This window comes from Halichoerus grypus, chromosome 7 (assembly GCF_964656455.1).
Source record: "Halichoerus grypus chromosome 7, mHalGry1.hap1.1, whole genome shotgun sequence".
Lineage (NCBI taxonomy): Eukaryota > Metazoa > Chordata > Mammalia > Carnivora > Phocidae > Halichoerus > Halichoerus grypus.
In genome coordinates, this window is record NC_135718.1 from 82,389,523 (window position 1) to 82,405,406 (window position 15,884).

Sequence of the window (15,884 nt, forward strand, 5' to 3'; positions counted from 1 at the left end):
TCTGGGACTTTGGTTTGTACATCACAGGTGGTGATTATACGTCAAGGCCAGGCTCTTCTGACCCACACTCAAAATCAGCACCTCACCCCTGCCTCCCGCTCACACGTGTGAGGGAGTAATGGCTGCATTGGGAATATCTGGGTAAATTCTCTGGTCTCGCCACCATCCCAGTCTAAGGGGCTCTAGGATGTGATTTAAATGAATGTTACACACAAAATCCATTTCTGAGGGCTCTGATCCTTTGGACTTCGTACAGAGACTCTATCCACAGGACATATTCTTGCCATACATTCCTTAACAGCAACTGTTTTTTCTCACTTGAAGTTGACTCTGAGTGCTAACAAGTCCCCACAGGTGCCCCAAATACATCCTCATACAACACAGGAGCATCTGAGCATAGAAGTTCAGAGAGGAGGTCCCAAGTGCCATCAGGAGTTTTGAATCACAAAGGGTGAGAAAAAAAAAAAAAAGAAGAAAAAATACCTACATCCAAACAGAGTTCTAGCTGAGAGCAACAAAAACAGCTTTGAAAAGTCGCCCTGTCGAGTGACACTGGTTTTCAGCGTTATAACTGTAAGGTGTTCCCCATGAACACAGAGATCAGGACACATGAGTCAGAACACCAACCATCCCACAAGTGAGGACAAACTCTTTTAAAAAAAAAAAGTAGAAAGAGGAAAAAAAAAAATCAAACGACAAAAAGAGTATGACCAAAACCTACTCATTAACATAGAGTCCAAGTAAATTAAACTTTCAGATGATGAACACGCTCACTCCACTTAGAAGCAGTGCAGTCCCCTTTGTGGAGATTATTATTTCTGCCAATCGGAATGTATTCTTAGGTTGGGGTTCAGGATAAAACTTAAAACCCTAAGATCTTCTTCAGTGTGAAGGCTGCAATAAAAGGTAAACATATACGGGGGATTTCTGGGCCAGAGAAAAGTCGAGATAACTCGAGATAACATCTGGTTTACGAGAAGAGTTTTGTATTATTTTACACCACGTAAGTAGGAACAGAAGTCCCTATTGTCTGAAATTGTACCTGCAGTTACAACAATGGGGAGGACACTCATCTACCCTGAGACAAAAATTCACATTTAAAGAATTTTTTTTTCCTTTTACTATGATTGTAAAGGTTCATTATTTATTCAGGGAGTCAAAGCCCACATGATCAAGTGATTACTGAAAGGAATCATTAATTACTCAACACACATTTGCTTGACACACATTTTGTGATCAAAGAGAGAGAGTTATTTCCCTTGACCAGAAAAAATAATTGCTGCCTTTTGCATTGAACTTCCAACTGAGGCTGGGTACCAAAAAATCTGGGGAATTTTTGCAAATGGCTTCAGTTTACATCTGTCCGTCTGCTGTTAAAGCTGGATGGTAAAAACAAAACAAAACAAAAACCACAACACACACTTTGCACAACTGAAACATGGGAAGGCTAAGGAAAAATACTGCAATGGGCATTTAACTTAAACTCTGAGTTCTTTTATGTTTAGAACTGTAATTACCAGTGTTCCTTTTAAAACTACTGTTTTAGATCAGACCTGTACTTATCAAATAATATTATTAATGGATTTAAATTTTAAAATCTCTTAGAAAATGGAAGGCTTTATTTAAACCTCTTTTTATAAAAAGTATTCAAAGTTCTACCCCCACGATATTCCCAAAGCCAGCTAACCGTAAGATAGCTCAGATCCCTTAACGGCTAACACTCAGGGGTCATTTCCGTGGTGAAGGGATGAGGATTCATGTGCCCTGCTCACCCCATCATTGCAGGAGTTGAAAGGGGAGGATGGCCCCACTCCGTGCAACTGGACACGCACGAGGGTGCACCTTTATTTCAGAGGAGAATGAGCCCACAGTCGAGGGGATCAAGTTTCTGAAATCTGAAGACTCACACGTAAAGATACATACACTGACTCACACTTAGCCAAGGCAGAAGGAAAGAAACTAATGGAAGAACCAATTTGCAGTGAACAGTAACTCCATGGGAGCGTATGCAAACAGCTTCCAAATTGTTGTGAAAATAACAGGAAACATTCTATGCTTCAGCATGTATCTCTTTTACAATGGTTTGCTTCTCTGACATTAAGCCACACCATAACTCTGCCCCTTAAGTATTCGGTTACTAGATTTGACAATCAGCTCTGTCGGTGAAAGCAAATGAGTTCAGACTTGGAGCCAGCCTGACGTGAGGCCGTCGTGTTTCACCCTAGTGAACAGTGGCCCCCCAGCGCGTGTGTGCATGCCACGGCTCTGCCAAATGGGTGACCATCTGCACCTACTGGAGAGACCCATCAGAGCGCCTGGAAATTACTTCTTAGGCTCACCTTCCCTACAACATCCAGAGTGTGCTTGTAAAGTAAAGACCAAGCCACAAAGCAGGAAAACTGTTAGTACTACCTAGCCCTAATTCTGCATTTTGAGGAGAAAGTCTATCTGGATCCAAATTCTAAATGGTCAATGCTCCCGGGCACTTTCGTAAAGGAGCACAGATTCTAACACACTAACACATCTATAGTGAAAACATCAGGACCCTCCAGATCCCAAAAAATCACAAAATAGAATGCAGTTCATTGTGGGGCAGAGTTAACCACTTACGCTTACCCATTAACTATAATCTCCAGCAACTGCGGCTCACAAAATGAAATGACACACAGGTGCATTCACGCACAAGAAAACAAACACCATGTCAACACTCTTGCCCCCCTCTACGTTTTGTCAGGGAGAGGGAAGCGGCGAAAGAAAGCGGTTGAGAATTCACAATTTTTCAAAACATGTCAAACAGCAAGGAGTCATAATTCAAAAGCATGTGACTTTCTAAATACTACATTAACATCTCAACAAAACTGTAAGCCCACATGCAGGGATCCGGAAGAACAAGAAGAACACACTGTGTTTCCTTTTCCACCAGATAATTACTTGTCCATCTTTACCACTCTATTCTTTGAACAAGCAGGACAGAAAGTGATAGCCTGACACAGACCCACGGCACTGGAACAAAGTCTTAACTTTCCCCGTACTTCACTGCTGCCTTACATTGGAAAGATTAAGAGAAGGGAGGGGGAAAAAAGAAGAAGAAACTTACTTGCCAGTTTGAAGTTTCCTCTTTAGCCCAGGTAAGATTCTGCAGCAAGTTTTCTTGCCAAGGCTGCGTCCTGCACATCCCTTTCAAAACAGCCAACGCTCATCCTCCAGGTCTGAGAAGATTCGCTCACACGTGACGCTTCTGGTTTCTGGGAGGCATCAGGATCCAGTCTTGCATCATCAAGATGTTATCAGGGGTTTTTAAAAAAGCCCCTCAACATGTTAAGCCAGGAGGCATACTCTCCCTCTCCGCGTTCTGAGATGCACGCCAACTGCCTTCTTATCACAAGCAGCTAACTCGGAGCTGCTAGCAGGGATCCGTCTGCCCTCTATCTGTCACTATGAGCTCGGCACCTTCACTCACTGGCACTGGAGCAATCCCAATCAGCTGGCCGGAAAGCTGGGTGCGCGAAATCCCGGGTGACCCGCCAGCCCGCTGCGCCAATTAGTAGCAGGTGCTGCAGCCCCGAAGACAAACTGATGCCCGCTGAGCATCGGTGTGGCGGCTTTATTGTCCTGTGTTCCCTCGGCCTGTCCGTGATTCTCCGCTCTATTTTGTGTGGCTGTGTTTTCTGTTTTACCCCATCATCAGTACGAAGAAGTTTAGCAGCTTACACTCCGTGACCATATGAGCAACAAGTGGAAATAATCCCTGAAGCACCTTCCACCTCCCATCATCCGTTCTGCGCCCCACCCCCACTTTGTTTAAACCCACCCTCTTATATCAAGCTGTCCACATCTCCGCATCTCCTGGGCATAGAGAAACTTCACACTTTCTATAGGAGCTAAAAAGACAGTTTTCAGGTTTTGAAAAGCACATATAAGTCACCTAAGGGTATTATGGAGAATCCTATTATAAGAAAAGTAACAATGTACTTCTTAAATACAAGATCCTCACAAGAAAGTTACATGTAAGCTGGTGGAAACACACACACACATACACACACACACACACACACACACACGGTTATTCTGTTAATCAAGAGCACTTTTTTTTTTTTTTTTTTTTTTAAGATTTGGCTTATTTATTTGAGAGGGAGAGAGTATGAGCACGGGAGTTGCAGTGGGAGAGTGAGAAGCAGGCTGCCTGCTCAGCAGGGAGCCCGACATGGGGCTGGATCCCAGGACCCTGAGATCATGACCTGAGCCGAAGGCAGACACTGAACCAACTGAGCCACCCAGGCGCCCCCAAGTGCACATTTCTTAAGGAACTTGCCATGCCTAGAACGTACTCATGCCCATACCGAAATTTGCCCACATGCTCATCTGAACCCCTGAGAACGAAGAATCTAAAAACGAAAGCTACCTCAGAACTTATTAGAGCAACGGTTTCAACAAACCAAGGGTTCTGAGGTTGGTTAAAAATGACAAGGTGAAGGGTGCCTGGGTGGCTCAGTTGGTTAAGCGACTGCCTTCAGCTCAGGTCATGATCCTGGAGTCCCGGGATCGAGTCCCGCATCGGGCTCCCTGCTCAGCAGGGAGTCCGCTTCTCCCTCTGACCCTCCCCCCTTTCATGCTCTCTCTCTGTCTCATTCTTTCTCTCTCAAATAAATAAATAAAATCTTTAAAAAAAAAAATGACAAGGTGAAGAGGACACAGACAGAATCCCTTATCCCATATTTTCCTCACGGACAAGGTGGATTATGTATCATTATCACTCAATCTATTTAAGAAAAAAGTATGTATCCCACAATGCCTCCAGAGTGTTGCCGTATTTGGATGAATATGTTCACAGAGGGTAACATCTCATTTAATGCAAAATTCACTTATCTTCCAAGTTCACTTTTCCAAAGGAGAGGAAAAAAATCTTGAACAGCGTGGAAACGATCCGAAGTTAGCCAAATGTGTCATGAATGTCAAGCAGAAAAATATGTATAATTAAATCACAGATGAATCATAGGTGAACCCCCGAGCCCTCGGGCAGAACCCAGTTGCTCTTAGTTTATTTACAACCCAAACAAATGGAATCATTTGCTTCCTTCAAGACACAGAAGATTGGGGGCCAGTGGGGAGGAAGTGTTAGGGACAGACGCATTTCACAGTTGTAAGAATTGATGTCGTGAAGGTTTAAATATTGATGCTTTGATAAAGACATCTTTATCCATAATGTTTAAAGGATTTTGGGTATATTTTGTTTGAGACTTTTTTATCATTTCACTGAAACATGACACTTGTGGAACAATCTATACATTGATATCGCTGGTTAAATAAAGCAGCTGCTGTTACAAAGATGTTTTTAGTAACATGAATGAGCAAATGTAATTTTCATGAATGACAAAATCAGCCTCATTCCTGGTGAGGTTTAGTTATAAGTTTGATATACTGATATATAAGTTGATATATAAGTTTAGTTATATACTTTGCAAATACTTTCCAGTTATCAGAAAGATAACTAGAATACAGAAAAGTTCATCTCTTCCTCACCTCCTGTGAGGAATTAGATTATTATGAATTAAAGTCTTATGGGCAGCAACAGCTGATTTTCCTTTCTTTTTAAAGCACTGTATTTAGGCTTTCAGAAAAGTATATATTTTTTAACAAGATGTAAGAAATGCAGTATATAGTGCAGGATGAGTTTGGGTGAATTTTAGGGAGCCAATTTAAAAACACAATAAAGAAAAGGGAAAAGTCAAAGAAAACGCCACTATCTTGAGACAGTGGGGGAAAATATGGTGTCAACATTTCTACATCTCTTTCTCTCTCTTTTCTCTCTCACACATATTTCATTTGTTTTCTTTTTTTAGAGATTTTATGTATTTATTTATTTATTTATTTGAGAGAGAGAGAGAGAGCTTGAGTGCTACGGTGGAGGGAGAGGGAGAGAATCCCAAGCAGGCTCCCTGCTCAGCGTGGAGCCCAATGTGGGGCTCTATCTCATGACCTTGAGATCATGACCTGAGCCGAAACCAAGAGTCTGATGCTTAATCAACTAAGCCACCCAGTGCCCCTCACACACATACTTTATACTTTAATATCAAATTGAAGGGGCGCCTGAGTGGCTCAGTTGTTAAGCGTCTGCCTTCGGCTCAGGTCATGATCCCAGGGTCCTGGGATCGAGCCCCGCATCGGGCTGCCTGCTCTGCGGGAAGCCTGCTTCTCCCTCTCCCACCCCCCTGCTTGTGTTCCCTCTCTCGCTGTCTCTCTCTGTCAAATAAATAAAAATAAAATCTTAAAAAAAAAAAAAATAAAAAAAAAAAAAATCAAATTGAATCCTGCTCTACACACATTTTAACCTCTTTTTTTTCTTTTAACAAAATGTCATGGACATTCCTTTTGTCAATAAATCTAGACCTAAGGCATCATTACTGATCTTTCTTTTTCTTTTTTAAAGATTTTATTTATTAGAGAGAGAGAGAGTATGAGAGAGAGAGCATGAGAGGGGGGAGGGTCAGAGGGAGAAGCAGACTCCCCACCAATCAGGGAGCCCGATGTGGGACTCGATCCCGGGACTCCAGGGTTATGACCTGAGCCGAAGGCAGTCACTTAACCGACTGAGCCACCCAGGTGCCCCTGATCTTTCAATATATATGCATATACACAGATAAAATTTATTTCACCAAATACTTATGTTTTAACATTTAGTTTCTAATTCTGATATATTTGTCAAACTATCTTTTATTCTACTCTATTAGCATGACATTCTAGGAGTGGAAACAGTTGGTCAAAGGGAGTTGGTCATTCAGTATTATCACGTGAACTCTTATGGATGACACTTGATCGGTTCTGCATGTGTCTGAGCATCCCTAGTGCTCTTTGTTCCATGAAGGCTGGGTCTGTTTAATTGAGGTCTGTACGCCTACTGCCTCTAGCCACATGTCTCACATGTAAAGTTACACCTAAAACTCCAACACACCAATAGGCGTGTCCAATATGCCCTCAAAGTGAATGGATTTAAACACTGTAAAATACTCCTTTTTTAGTAAACACTATGAGGCTTCCCTTCCTTAGCAATATGGAGAGAAGTGGTGCAGCTTGTGGTGGACAGAGAATGGGGACACAGAATTCTGAAGGACCAGAAGCAACAGTGGAGGATACGCAGAGACCAGACCGAGCTCTCAAATCAGAAAACACAAGCATCTATGGAAATCAGGCCTGTGTGAGAGATACACATGGAAACAGGAACCACTATGGACCAGGCTCCTATGAAGTAGGAGAATTGAAAAAGAATGAAGAAAACACTTTTGCTTCAGATACACATATTCTCACAGTCTGACTGTGATTTAGGGTGAACTCCAGGATCGGAACACAGTAACGGGAATCCGTAACTAATTCCAAAGGGGGGATTCCAGCGAAGTGGACTGAGTGGCGGGTGCCATCAAGAAAGAAGATGCATCAGGAGGGGGGGCGGAGCAAGATGGCGGAGGAGTAGGAGACCTGGATTTCGTCTCCTCTCAGGAATTCAGCTGGATAGGGATCAAACCATTCTGAACACCTACAAACTCAACAGGAGATCAAAGAAAAGAAGAGCAACAACTCTCTGAACAGAAAAGCGACCACTTTTTGGAAGGTAGGACGAGCGGAGAAGTGAATCCGAGGCGACATTCGGGAGGATAGACGGTGGGGGAGGGGCCTCCCACGGCCGCTTCTGGCAAGTGATAGAGCCCCGGAGCACAAAATCGGAACTTTTAGAAGTCTGCTCCGCTGAGGGACGTCACTCTGGTGGCGAAGTGGGGGGTGGAACCCTCGCGGGACAGTGTGGTCTCAGGACCCTCGGGGTCACAGAAAGACCGGGGGTACCTGAGTGCGGCAGAGCTCCCAGGGATCGGAGCGGGGAAGCCGGCTGCAGAGACGGAGCCCAGGCGCGGGCTCTCAGCTCGGGGTTGTCATAAACCGTGATCCGCGGCACAGTCGGGCCACAGCTCCTCCAGCAGGGACCCAACAAGCGGCAGATCCGGGGAGACTCACCTTCTTCCCCCGGGAGGAGAGGTGCGGGAGTGCACCGCGGGGATCTGCTGGGTTTGGAGACTCCACCCGGGGTCGGGTGCCAGATAGAAAGGCGCGGTCACAGGCCGGGTGAGCGCGGAGTGCGGCCGGAGACCGGGGAGACGGGAGTGACTGACGGCTTTTCTCTGGGGGCTCGCTGAGGAGCGGGACCCCGAGTTCTCGGCTCCGCCGGGGTGGAGACTGGGAGGCCACCATTTTCACTCTCCGCCTCCAAAGCTGTACGGAAAGCTTGCAGGGAACAAAACCTCCGGAGAGCAAACCCGAGCAGATTACTTAGCCCGGACCGGCAAGGGCGGGGCACTTTTGCCTCCGGCAAAGACATTTGGGAACCACGGCAACAGGCCCCTCCCCCAGAAGATCAGCAAGAACAGCCAGCCAAGACCAAGTTTACCGATCAATGAGAACGGCAGAACTCCAGCGCTAGGGGAATACTGCACATAGAATTCATGGCTTTTTTACCATGATTCTTTAGTCTTTCAAAGTTAATTATTTTTTTTAACTGTCTTTTTTTCTTTTTTCCTTTTTTCTTTTTTTTTGAATTTTTCTTTTTCCCTTTTTCAACCAACATCTTATCAATCCCTTTTTTAAAAAAAACATTTTTATTTTTCATTTTTAAAGTCATATTCTATCCCTTCATAGTAGTTACCCGTATTTTTGGCATATATATATAAGTTGTTCTCTCTTTAAAATCTTGAGATAGTTTCTTCTAACAGATCAAAATATACTCTAAATCTCTAGTGTATGGTTTTTTTCTACTCCCCTGCCTGATCACATTCTCTCCCTTTTTTCTTTCTTTTTTTTTTTTTTTAATCCTCTTCTTTCTTTTTTCAAACAACTTATCAAATCCTTTTTTAAAATTTTTTATAATTTCCATCTTTACAGTCATATTCCATCCCTTCATCATATCAACCCTTATTTTTGTACATATATAAGTTTTTCTTTCTTTAAAATTTTGGGAGGGACTTTCTTTTAACAGACCAAAATACACCCAAAATCTAGTATGTGGCACTGATCTATAATCCAGCCTGATCATATTTGATCACATTCTGTTTTTGTTTTGTTTTGTTTTGTTCTGCTTTTGTTTGTTTTTATCTTTATCTTTTTCTTTTTTCTTTTTTTCTTTCCTTTTCTTTTTTCTCTCTTTCCCTTTCTTTTCCCACTGCTTCAGGTCTTTTCTGATTTGTTTAGAGTATATTTTCTGGGGACGTTGTTACCCTGTTAGCATTTTGTTCTCTCATTAATCTATTCTCCTCTGCACAAAATGACAAGACGGAAAAAATCACCTCAACAAAAAGAACAAGAGGTAGTACCGACTGCCAGGGACTTACTCAATACGGACATTAGTACGATGTCAGATCTAGAGTTCAGAATCATCACTTTAAAGATACTAGCTGGGCTTGAAAAAAACATGGAAGTTATTAGAGAAACCCTTTCTGGAGAAGTAAAAGAACTAAAATCGAACCAATTAGAAATCAAAAAGGCTATTAATGAGGTGCAATCAAATATGGGGGCGCTCACTGCTAGGATAAATGAGGCAGAAGAAAGAATCAGTGAGATAGAAGACCAAATGATGGAAAATAAAGAAGCTGAGAAAAAGAGAGATAAACAACTACTGGATCACGAGGGCAGAATTCGAGAGATAAACGATACCATAAGACGAAACAACATTAGAATAATTGGGATCCCAGAAGAAGAAGAAAGAGAGAGAGGTGCAGAAGGTATAATGGAGCAAATTATAGCAGAGAACTTCCCTAATTAGGGGAAGGAAACAGGCATCAAAATCCAGGAAGCACAGAGAACCCCTCTCAAAATCAATAAAAATAGGTCAACACCCCGACATCTAATAGTGAAACTTACGAGTCTCAGAGACAAAGAGAAAATCCTGAAAGCAGCTCGGGAGAAGAGATATGTAACCTACAATGGTAGAAACATTAGATTGGCAACAGACTTATCCACAGAGACCTGGCAGGCCAGAAAGGACTGGCAGGACATATTCAGAGCACTAAATGAGAAAAATATGCAGCCAAGAATACTATATCCAGCTAGGCTGTCATTGAAAATTGAAGGAGAGATAAAAAGCTTCCAGGACAAACAAAAACTAAAGGAATTTGCAAACACGAAACCAGCCCTACAACAAATCTTGAAAGGGGTCCTCTAAGCAAAGAGAGAGCCTAAAAGCAACATAGACCAGAAAGGAACACAAACAATATACAGTAACAGTCACTTTACAGGCAATACAATGGCACTGAACTCCTATCTTTCAATAGTTACCCTGAATGTAAATGGGCTAAATGCCCCAATCAAAAGACACAGGCTATCAGATTGGATTAAAAAACAAGACCCATCGATATGCTGTCTGCAAGAGACTCATTTTAGACCGAAAGACACCCCCAGATTGAAAGTGAGGGGGTGGAAAACCATTTACCATGCTAATGGACACCAAAAGAAAGCTGGGGTGGCAATCCTTATATCAGACAAATTAGATTTTAAACCAAAGACTGTAATAAGCGATGAGGAAGGACACTATATCCTACTTAAAGGGTCTATCCAACAAGAAGATCTAACAATTGTAAATATCTATGCCCCTAACATGGGAGCAGCCAATTATATAAGGCAATTAATAACAAAAGCAAAGAAACACATCGACAACAATACAATAATAGTGGGGGACTTTAACACCCCCCTCACTGAAATGGACAGATCGTCTAAGCAAAAGATCAACAAGGAAATAAAGACTTTAAATGACACACTGGACCAAATGGACTTCACAGACATATTCAGAACATTCCATCCCAAAGCAACGGAATACACATTCTTCTCTAGTGCCCATGGAACATTCTCCAGAATAGATCACATCCTAGGTCATAAATCAGGTCTCAACCGGTACCAGAAGATTGGGATCATCCCCTGCCTATTTTCAGACCACAATGCTTTGAAACTAGAACTCAATCACAAGAGGAAAGTCAGAAAGAACTCAAATACATGGAGGCTAAAGAGCATCCTACTGAAGAATGAATGGGTCAACCAGGAAATTAAAGAAGAATTAAAAAAATTCATGGAAACCAATGAAAATGAAAACACAACTATTCAAAATCTTTGGGATACAGCAAAGGCAGTCCTAAGAGGAAAGTATATAGCAATACAAGCCTTTCTCAAGAAACAAGAAAGGTCTCAAATACACAACCTAACCCTACACCTAAAGGAGCTGGAGAAAGAACAGCAAATAAAGCCTAAACCCAGCAGGAGAAGAGAAATAATAAAGATCAGAGCAGAAATCAATGAAATAGAAACCAAAAGAACAGTAGAACAGATCAACGAAACTAGGAGCTGGTTCTTTGAAAGAATTAACAAGATTGATAAGCCCCTGGCCAGACTTATCAAAAAGAAAAGAGAAATGACCCAAATCAACAAAATCATGAATGAAAGAGGAGAAATCACAACCAACACCAAAGAAATACAAACAATTATAAGAACATATTATGAGCAACTCTATGCCAACAAATTAGATAACCTGGAAGTAATGGATGCATTCCTAGAGATGTATCAACTACCAAAACTGAACCAGGAAGAAATAGAACACCTGAACAGACCTATAACCACTAAGGAAATAGAAGCAGTCATCAAAAATCTCCCAAAACACAAAAGCCCAGGGCCAGATGGCTTCCCAGGGGAATTCTACCAAACATTTCAAGAAGAATTAATACCTATCCTTCTGAAACTGTTCCAAAAAATAGAAATGGAAGGAAAACTTCCAAACTCATTTTATGAGGCCAGCATTACCTTGATCCCAAAACCAGACAAAGACCCCATCAAAAAGGAGAATTACAGACCAATATCCCTGATGAACATGGATGCAAAAATTCTCACCAAAATACTAGCCAATAGGATCCAACAGTACATTAAAAGGATTATTCACCACGACCAAGTCGGATTTATCCCTGGGCTGCAAGGTTGGTTCAACATCCGCAAATCAATCAACGTGATACAATACATTAACAAAAGAAAAAACAAGAATCACATGATCCTCTCAATAGATGCAGAAAAAGCATTTGACAAAGTACAGCATCCTTTCTTGATCAAAACTCTTCAGAGTATAGGGATAGAGGGTACATACCTCAATATCATAAAAGCCATCTATGAAAAACCTACAGCGAATATCATTCTCAATGGGGAAAAACTGAGAGCTTTCCCCCTAAGGTCAGGAACGCGGCAGGGATGTCCACTATCACCACTGCTATTCAACATAGTACTGGAAGTCCTAGCCACAGCAATCAGACAACAAAAAGAAATCAAAGGCATCCAAATTGGCAAAGAAGAAGTCAAACTCTCACTCTTTGCAGATGATATGATACTTTATGTGGAAAATCCCAAAGACTCCACCCCAAAACTGCTAGAACTCATACAGGAATTCAGTCAAGTGGCAGGATATAAAATCAATGCACAGAAGTCAGTGGCATTCCTATACACCAACAACAAGTCAGAAGAAAGAGAAATTAAGGAGTCGATCCCATTTACAATTGCACCCAAAACCATAAGATACCTAGGAATAAATCTAACCAAAGAGGCAAAGGATCTGTACTCAGAAAACTATAAAACACTCATGAAAGAAATTGAGGAAGACACAAAGAAATGGAAAAACGTTCCATGCTCATGGATTGGAAGAACAAATATTGTGAAGATGTCAATCCTACCTAGAGCAATCTACACATTCAATGCAATCCCCATCAAAATACCATCCACTTTCTTCAAAGAAATGGAACAAATAATCCTAAAATTTGTATGGAACCAGAAAAGACCCCGCATAGCCAGAGGAATGTTGAAAAAGAAAAGCAAAGCTGGCGGCATCACAATTCCAGACTTCCAGCTCTACTACAAAGCTGTCATCATCAAGACAGTATGGTACTGGCACAAAAACAGACACATAGATCAATGGAACAGAATAGAGAGCCCAGAAATGGACCCTCAACTCTATGGTCAACTAATCTTCGACAAAGCAGGAAAGAATGTCCAATGGAAAAAAGACAGTCTCTTCAACAAATGGTGTTGGGAAAATTGGACAGCCACATGCAGAAGAATGAAACTGGACCATTTCCTTACACCACACACAAAAATAGACTCCAAATGGTTGAAAGACCTCAATGTGAGACAGGAGTCCATCAAAATCCTAAAGGAGAACACAGGCAGCAACCTCTTTGACCTCAGCCGCAGCAACTTCTTCCTAGAAACATCGCCAAAGGCAAGGGAAGCAAGGGCAAAAATGAACTATTGGGACTTCATCAAGATAAAAAGCTTTTGCAAAGCAAAGGAAACAGTCAACAAAACCAAAAGACAACTGACAGAATGGGAGAAGATATTTGCAAATGACATATCAGATAAAGGGCTAGTATCCAAAATCTATAAAGAACTCATCAAACTCAACACCAAAAGAACAAAGAATCCAATCAAGAAATGGGCAGAAGACATGAACAGACATTTCTCCAAAGAAGACATCCAAATGGCCAACAGACACATGAAAAAGTGTTCAATATCGCTCGGCATCAGGGAAATCCAAATCAAAACCTCAATGAGATACCACCTCACACCAGTCAGAATGGCTAAAATTAACAAGTCAGGAAATGACAGATGTTGGCGGGGATGCGGAGAAAGGGGAACCCTCCTACACTGTTGGTGGGAATGCAAGCTGGTGCAGCCACTCTGGAAAACAGTATGGAGGTTCCTCAAAAAGTTGAAAATAGAGCTACCATATGATCCAGCAATTGCACTACTGGGTATTTACCCCAAAGATACAAAAGTAGGGACCCGAAAGGCTACGTGCACCCCGATGTTTATAGCAGCAATGTCCACAATAGCCAAACTGTGGAAAGAGCCAAGATGTCCATCAACAGATGAATGGATAAAGAAGATGTGGTATATATATACAATGGAATATTATGCAGCCATCAAAAGGAATAAGATCTTGCCATTTGCAACAACGTGGATGGAACTGGAGGGTATTATGCTGAGCGAAATAAGTCAAACAGAGAAAGACATGTATCATATGACCTCACTGATATGAGGAATTCTTAATCTCAGGAAACAAACTGAGGGTTGCTGGAGTGGGGGGTGGGGTGGGAGGGATGGGGTGACTGGGTGATGGACACTGGGGAGGGTATGTGTTCTGGTAAGCGCTGTGAATTGTGCAGGACTGTTGAATCTCAGATCTGTACCTCTGAAACAAATAATGCAATATATGTTAAGAAAGAAAAAAAGAAGAAGAATGTAGCAGGAGGGGAAGAATGAAGGGGGGGAAATCGGAGGGGGAGAAGAACCATGAGAGACGATGGACTCTGAAAAACAAACTGAGGGTTCTAGAGGGGAGGGGGTTGGGAGGATGGGTCAGCCTGGTGATGGGTATTGAGGAGGGCACGTTCTGCATGGAGCACTGGGTGTTATGCACAAACAATGAATCATGGAACACTATATCTAAAACTAATGATGTAATGTACGGGGATTAACATAACAATAAAAAAATTTAAAAAAAAAAAAAAAAAAAAAAGAAAGAAAGAAGATGCATCAGAGAGGCTGGGGGCTGTGACGAGCTAGGAGCTGGACCTGGATGTGGCTTCCAACCCTGACTCTTCGGGCTGGCTAGTAACTGGGTCATGTAACTCTCAGTCATCCTCCTCACACGGGGAGCAAAATATCAGGGCATTTCCAAAGCTGTTTAACTATGTTGCTAACGAGCCTGCTATTTGATAAACACATCACGCCTCTTCATGGTTTTGTGGGTATGTCTACAATTTGGGGGACATATCAACATCACATGCAAGAGTGCTGAGGCTGGGATGCAAATGTTTGAGATCTGATGGTCTTCTGACCTTGAACTAATTCCTTAACCTCTCTGAGACTGATTTCTAATCTGGATATTAGAGGATTAATACCTATACCTCACGGGCTAATTAAGAGATTTAAATGGGATATACTTTGCAAATACTTATAATTTAATGGAATATTACACACATATGATAATTTTTATGTATTAGTATTATCATTTTAACACAAAGTTTGGTATGATTAGCTTATAGGTGCAGACAAGAGAGTGTCAACACATGTGGGGAATTCCAGATAAAGCAATCCCTAAATCCAATTTTTTTTTTAAGACCTTATTTATTTGAGAGAGAGGGAGAGAAAGAGCACACAAGCCGGGGCGGGGGGAGTGGCAGGCAGGGGGAGAAGCAGACTCCCCACTGAGCAGGAAGCCCAACATGGGACTTAATCCCAGGACCCGGAGATCATGACCTGAGCTGAAGGCAGATGCTTAACCAACTGAGCCACCCAGGTGTTCCAAAGTCTAGTTCTTTAAGGAACAACAGCCAATCACACATACATGAAACTTACTTTATTAAAGAAGAAATTATATTATATGCTTGGGAAAGACTTTAGATATTGAAAACATTTTTAACATTTAAAAACATTTAAACACTGAAGATGAGGATTTCATTTATTTTAGAACATGAACAAAATGTTATCTACACAGTTAAAAATGATTTGTTAAAGTCAGTCAACCGGGGCGCCTGGGTGGCTCAGTCAGTTAAGCATCAGCCTTTGGCTCAGGTCATGATCCTGGGGTCCTAGGATCGAGCCCCGCATCGGGCTCCCTGCTCAGCAGGGAGTCTGCTTCTCTCTCTCCCTCTGTCCCTGCTTCTGCTCTCTCACTGTCAAATGAATAAATAAAATTTAAAAAAAAATAAAAATTAAGTCAGTCAACAATGAAGACGTGGATATGCAAATTATATTATGTAACCTAAAGGAGATTTAGGCAACCTTTAAAGTTCTAATCATGAAATCTATGAAAAATGTAGCAA

General features: G+C 41.9%; 1 protein-coding gene across 5 annotated transcripts in view; it reads right to left on the reverse strand.

Annotated features, from left to right (window-relative positions):
- Positions 1–15,884, reverse strand: part of PCDH15 (protocadherin related 15) — a 1,707,782-nt gene that overhangs the window by 943,713 nt on the left and 748,185 nt on the right. For 2 of the 5 annotated variants that reach the window (XM_078077810.1, XM_078077808.1), the window contains exon 1: positions 3,098–3,355. The exons of the other annotated variants lie outside the window; for them this stretch is intronic. The gene's annotated coding sequence lies outside the window, so the exon portion shown is untranslated. Of the gene's footprint in view, positions 1–3,097; positions 3,356–15,884 lie in introns of those variants that run through there. 5 annotated transcript variants of the gene reach the window in all.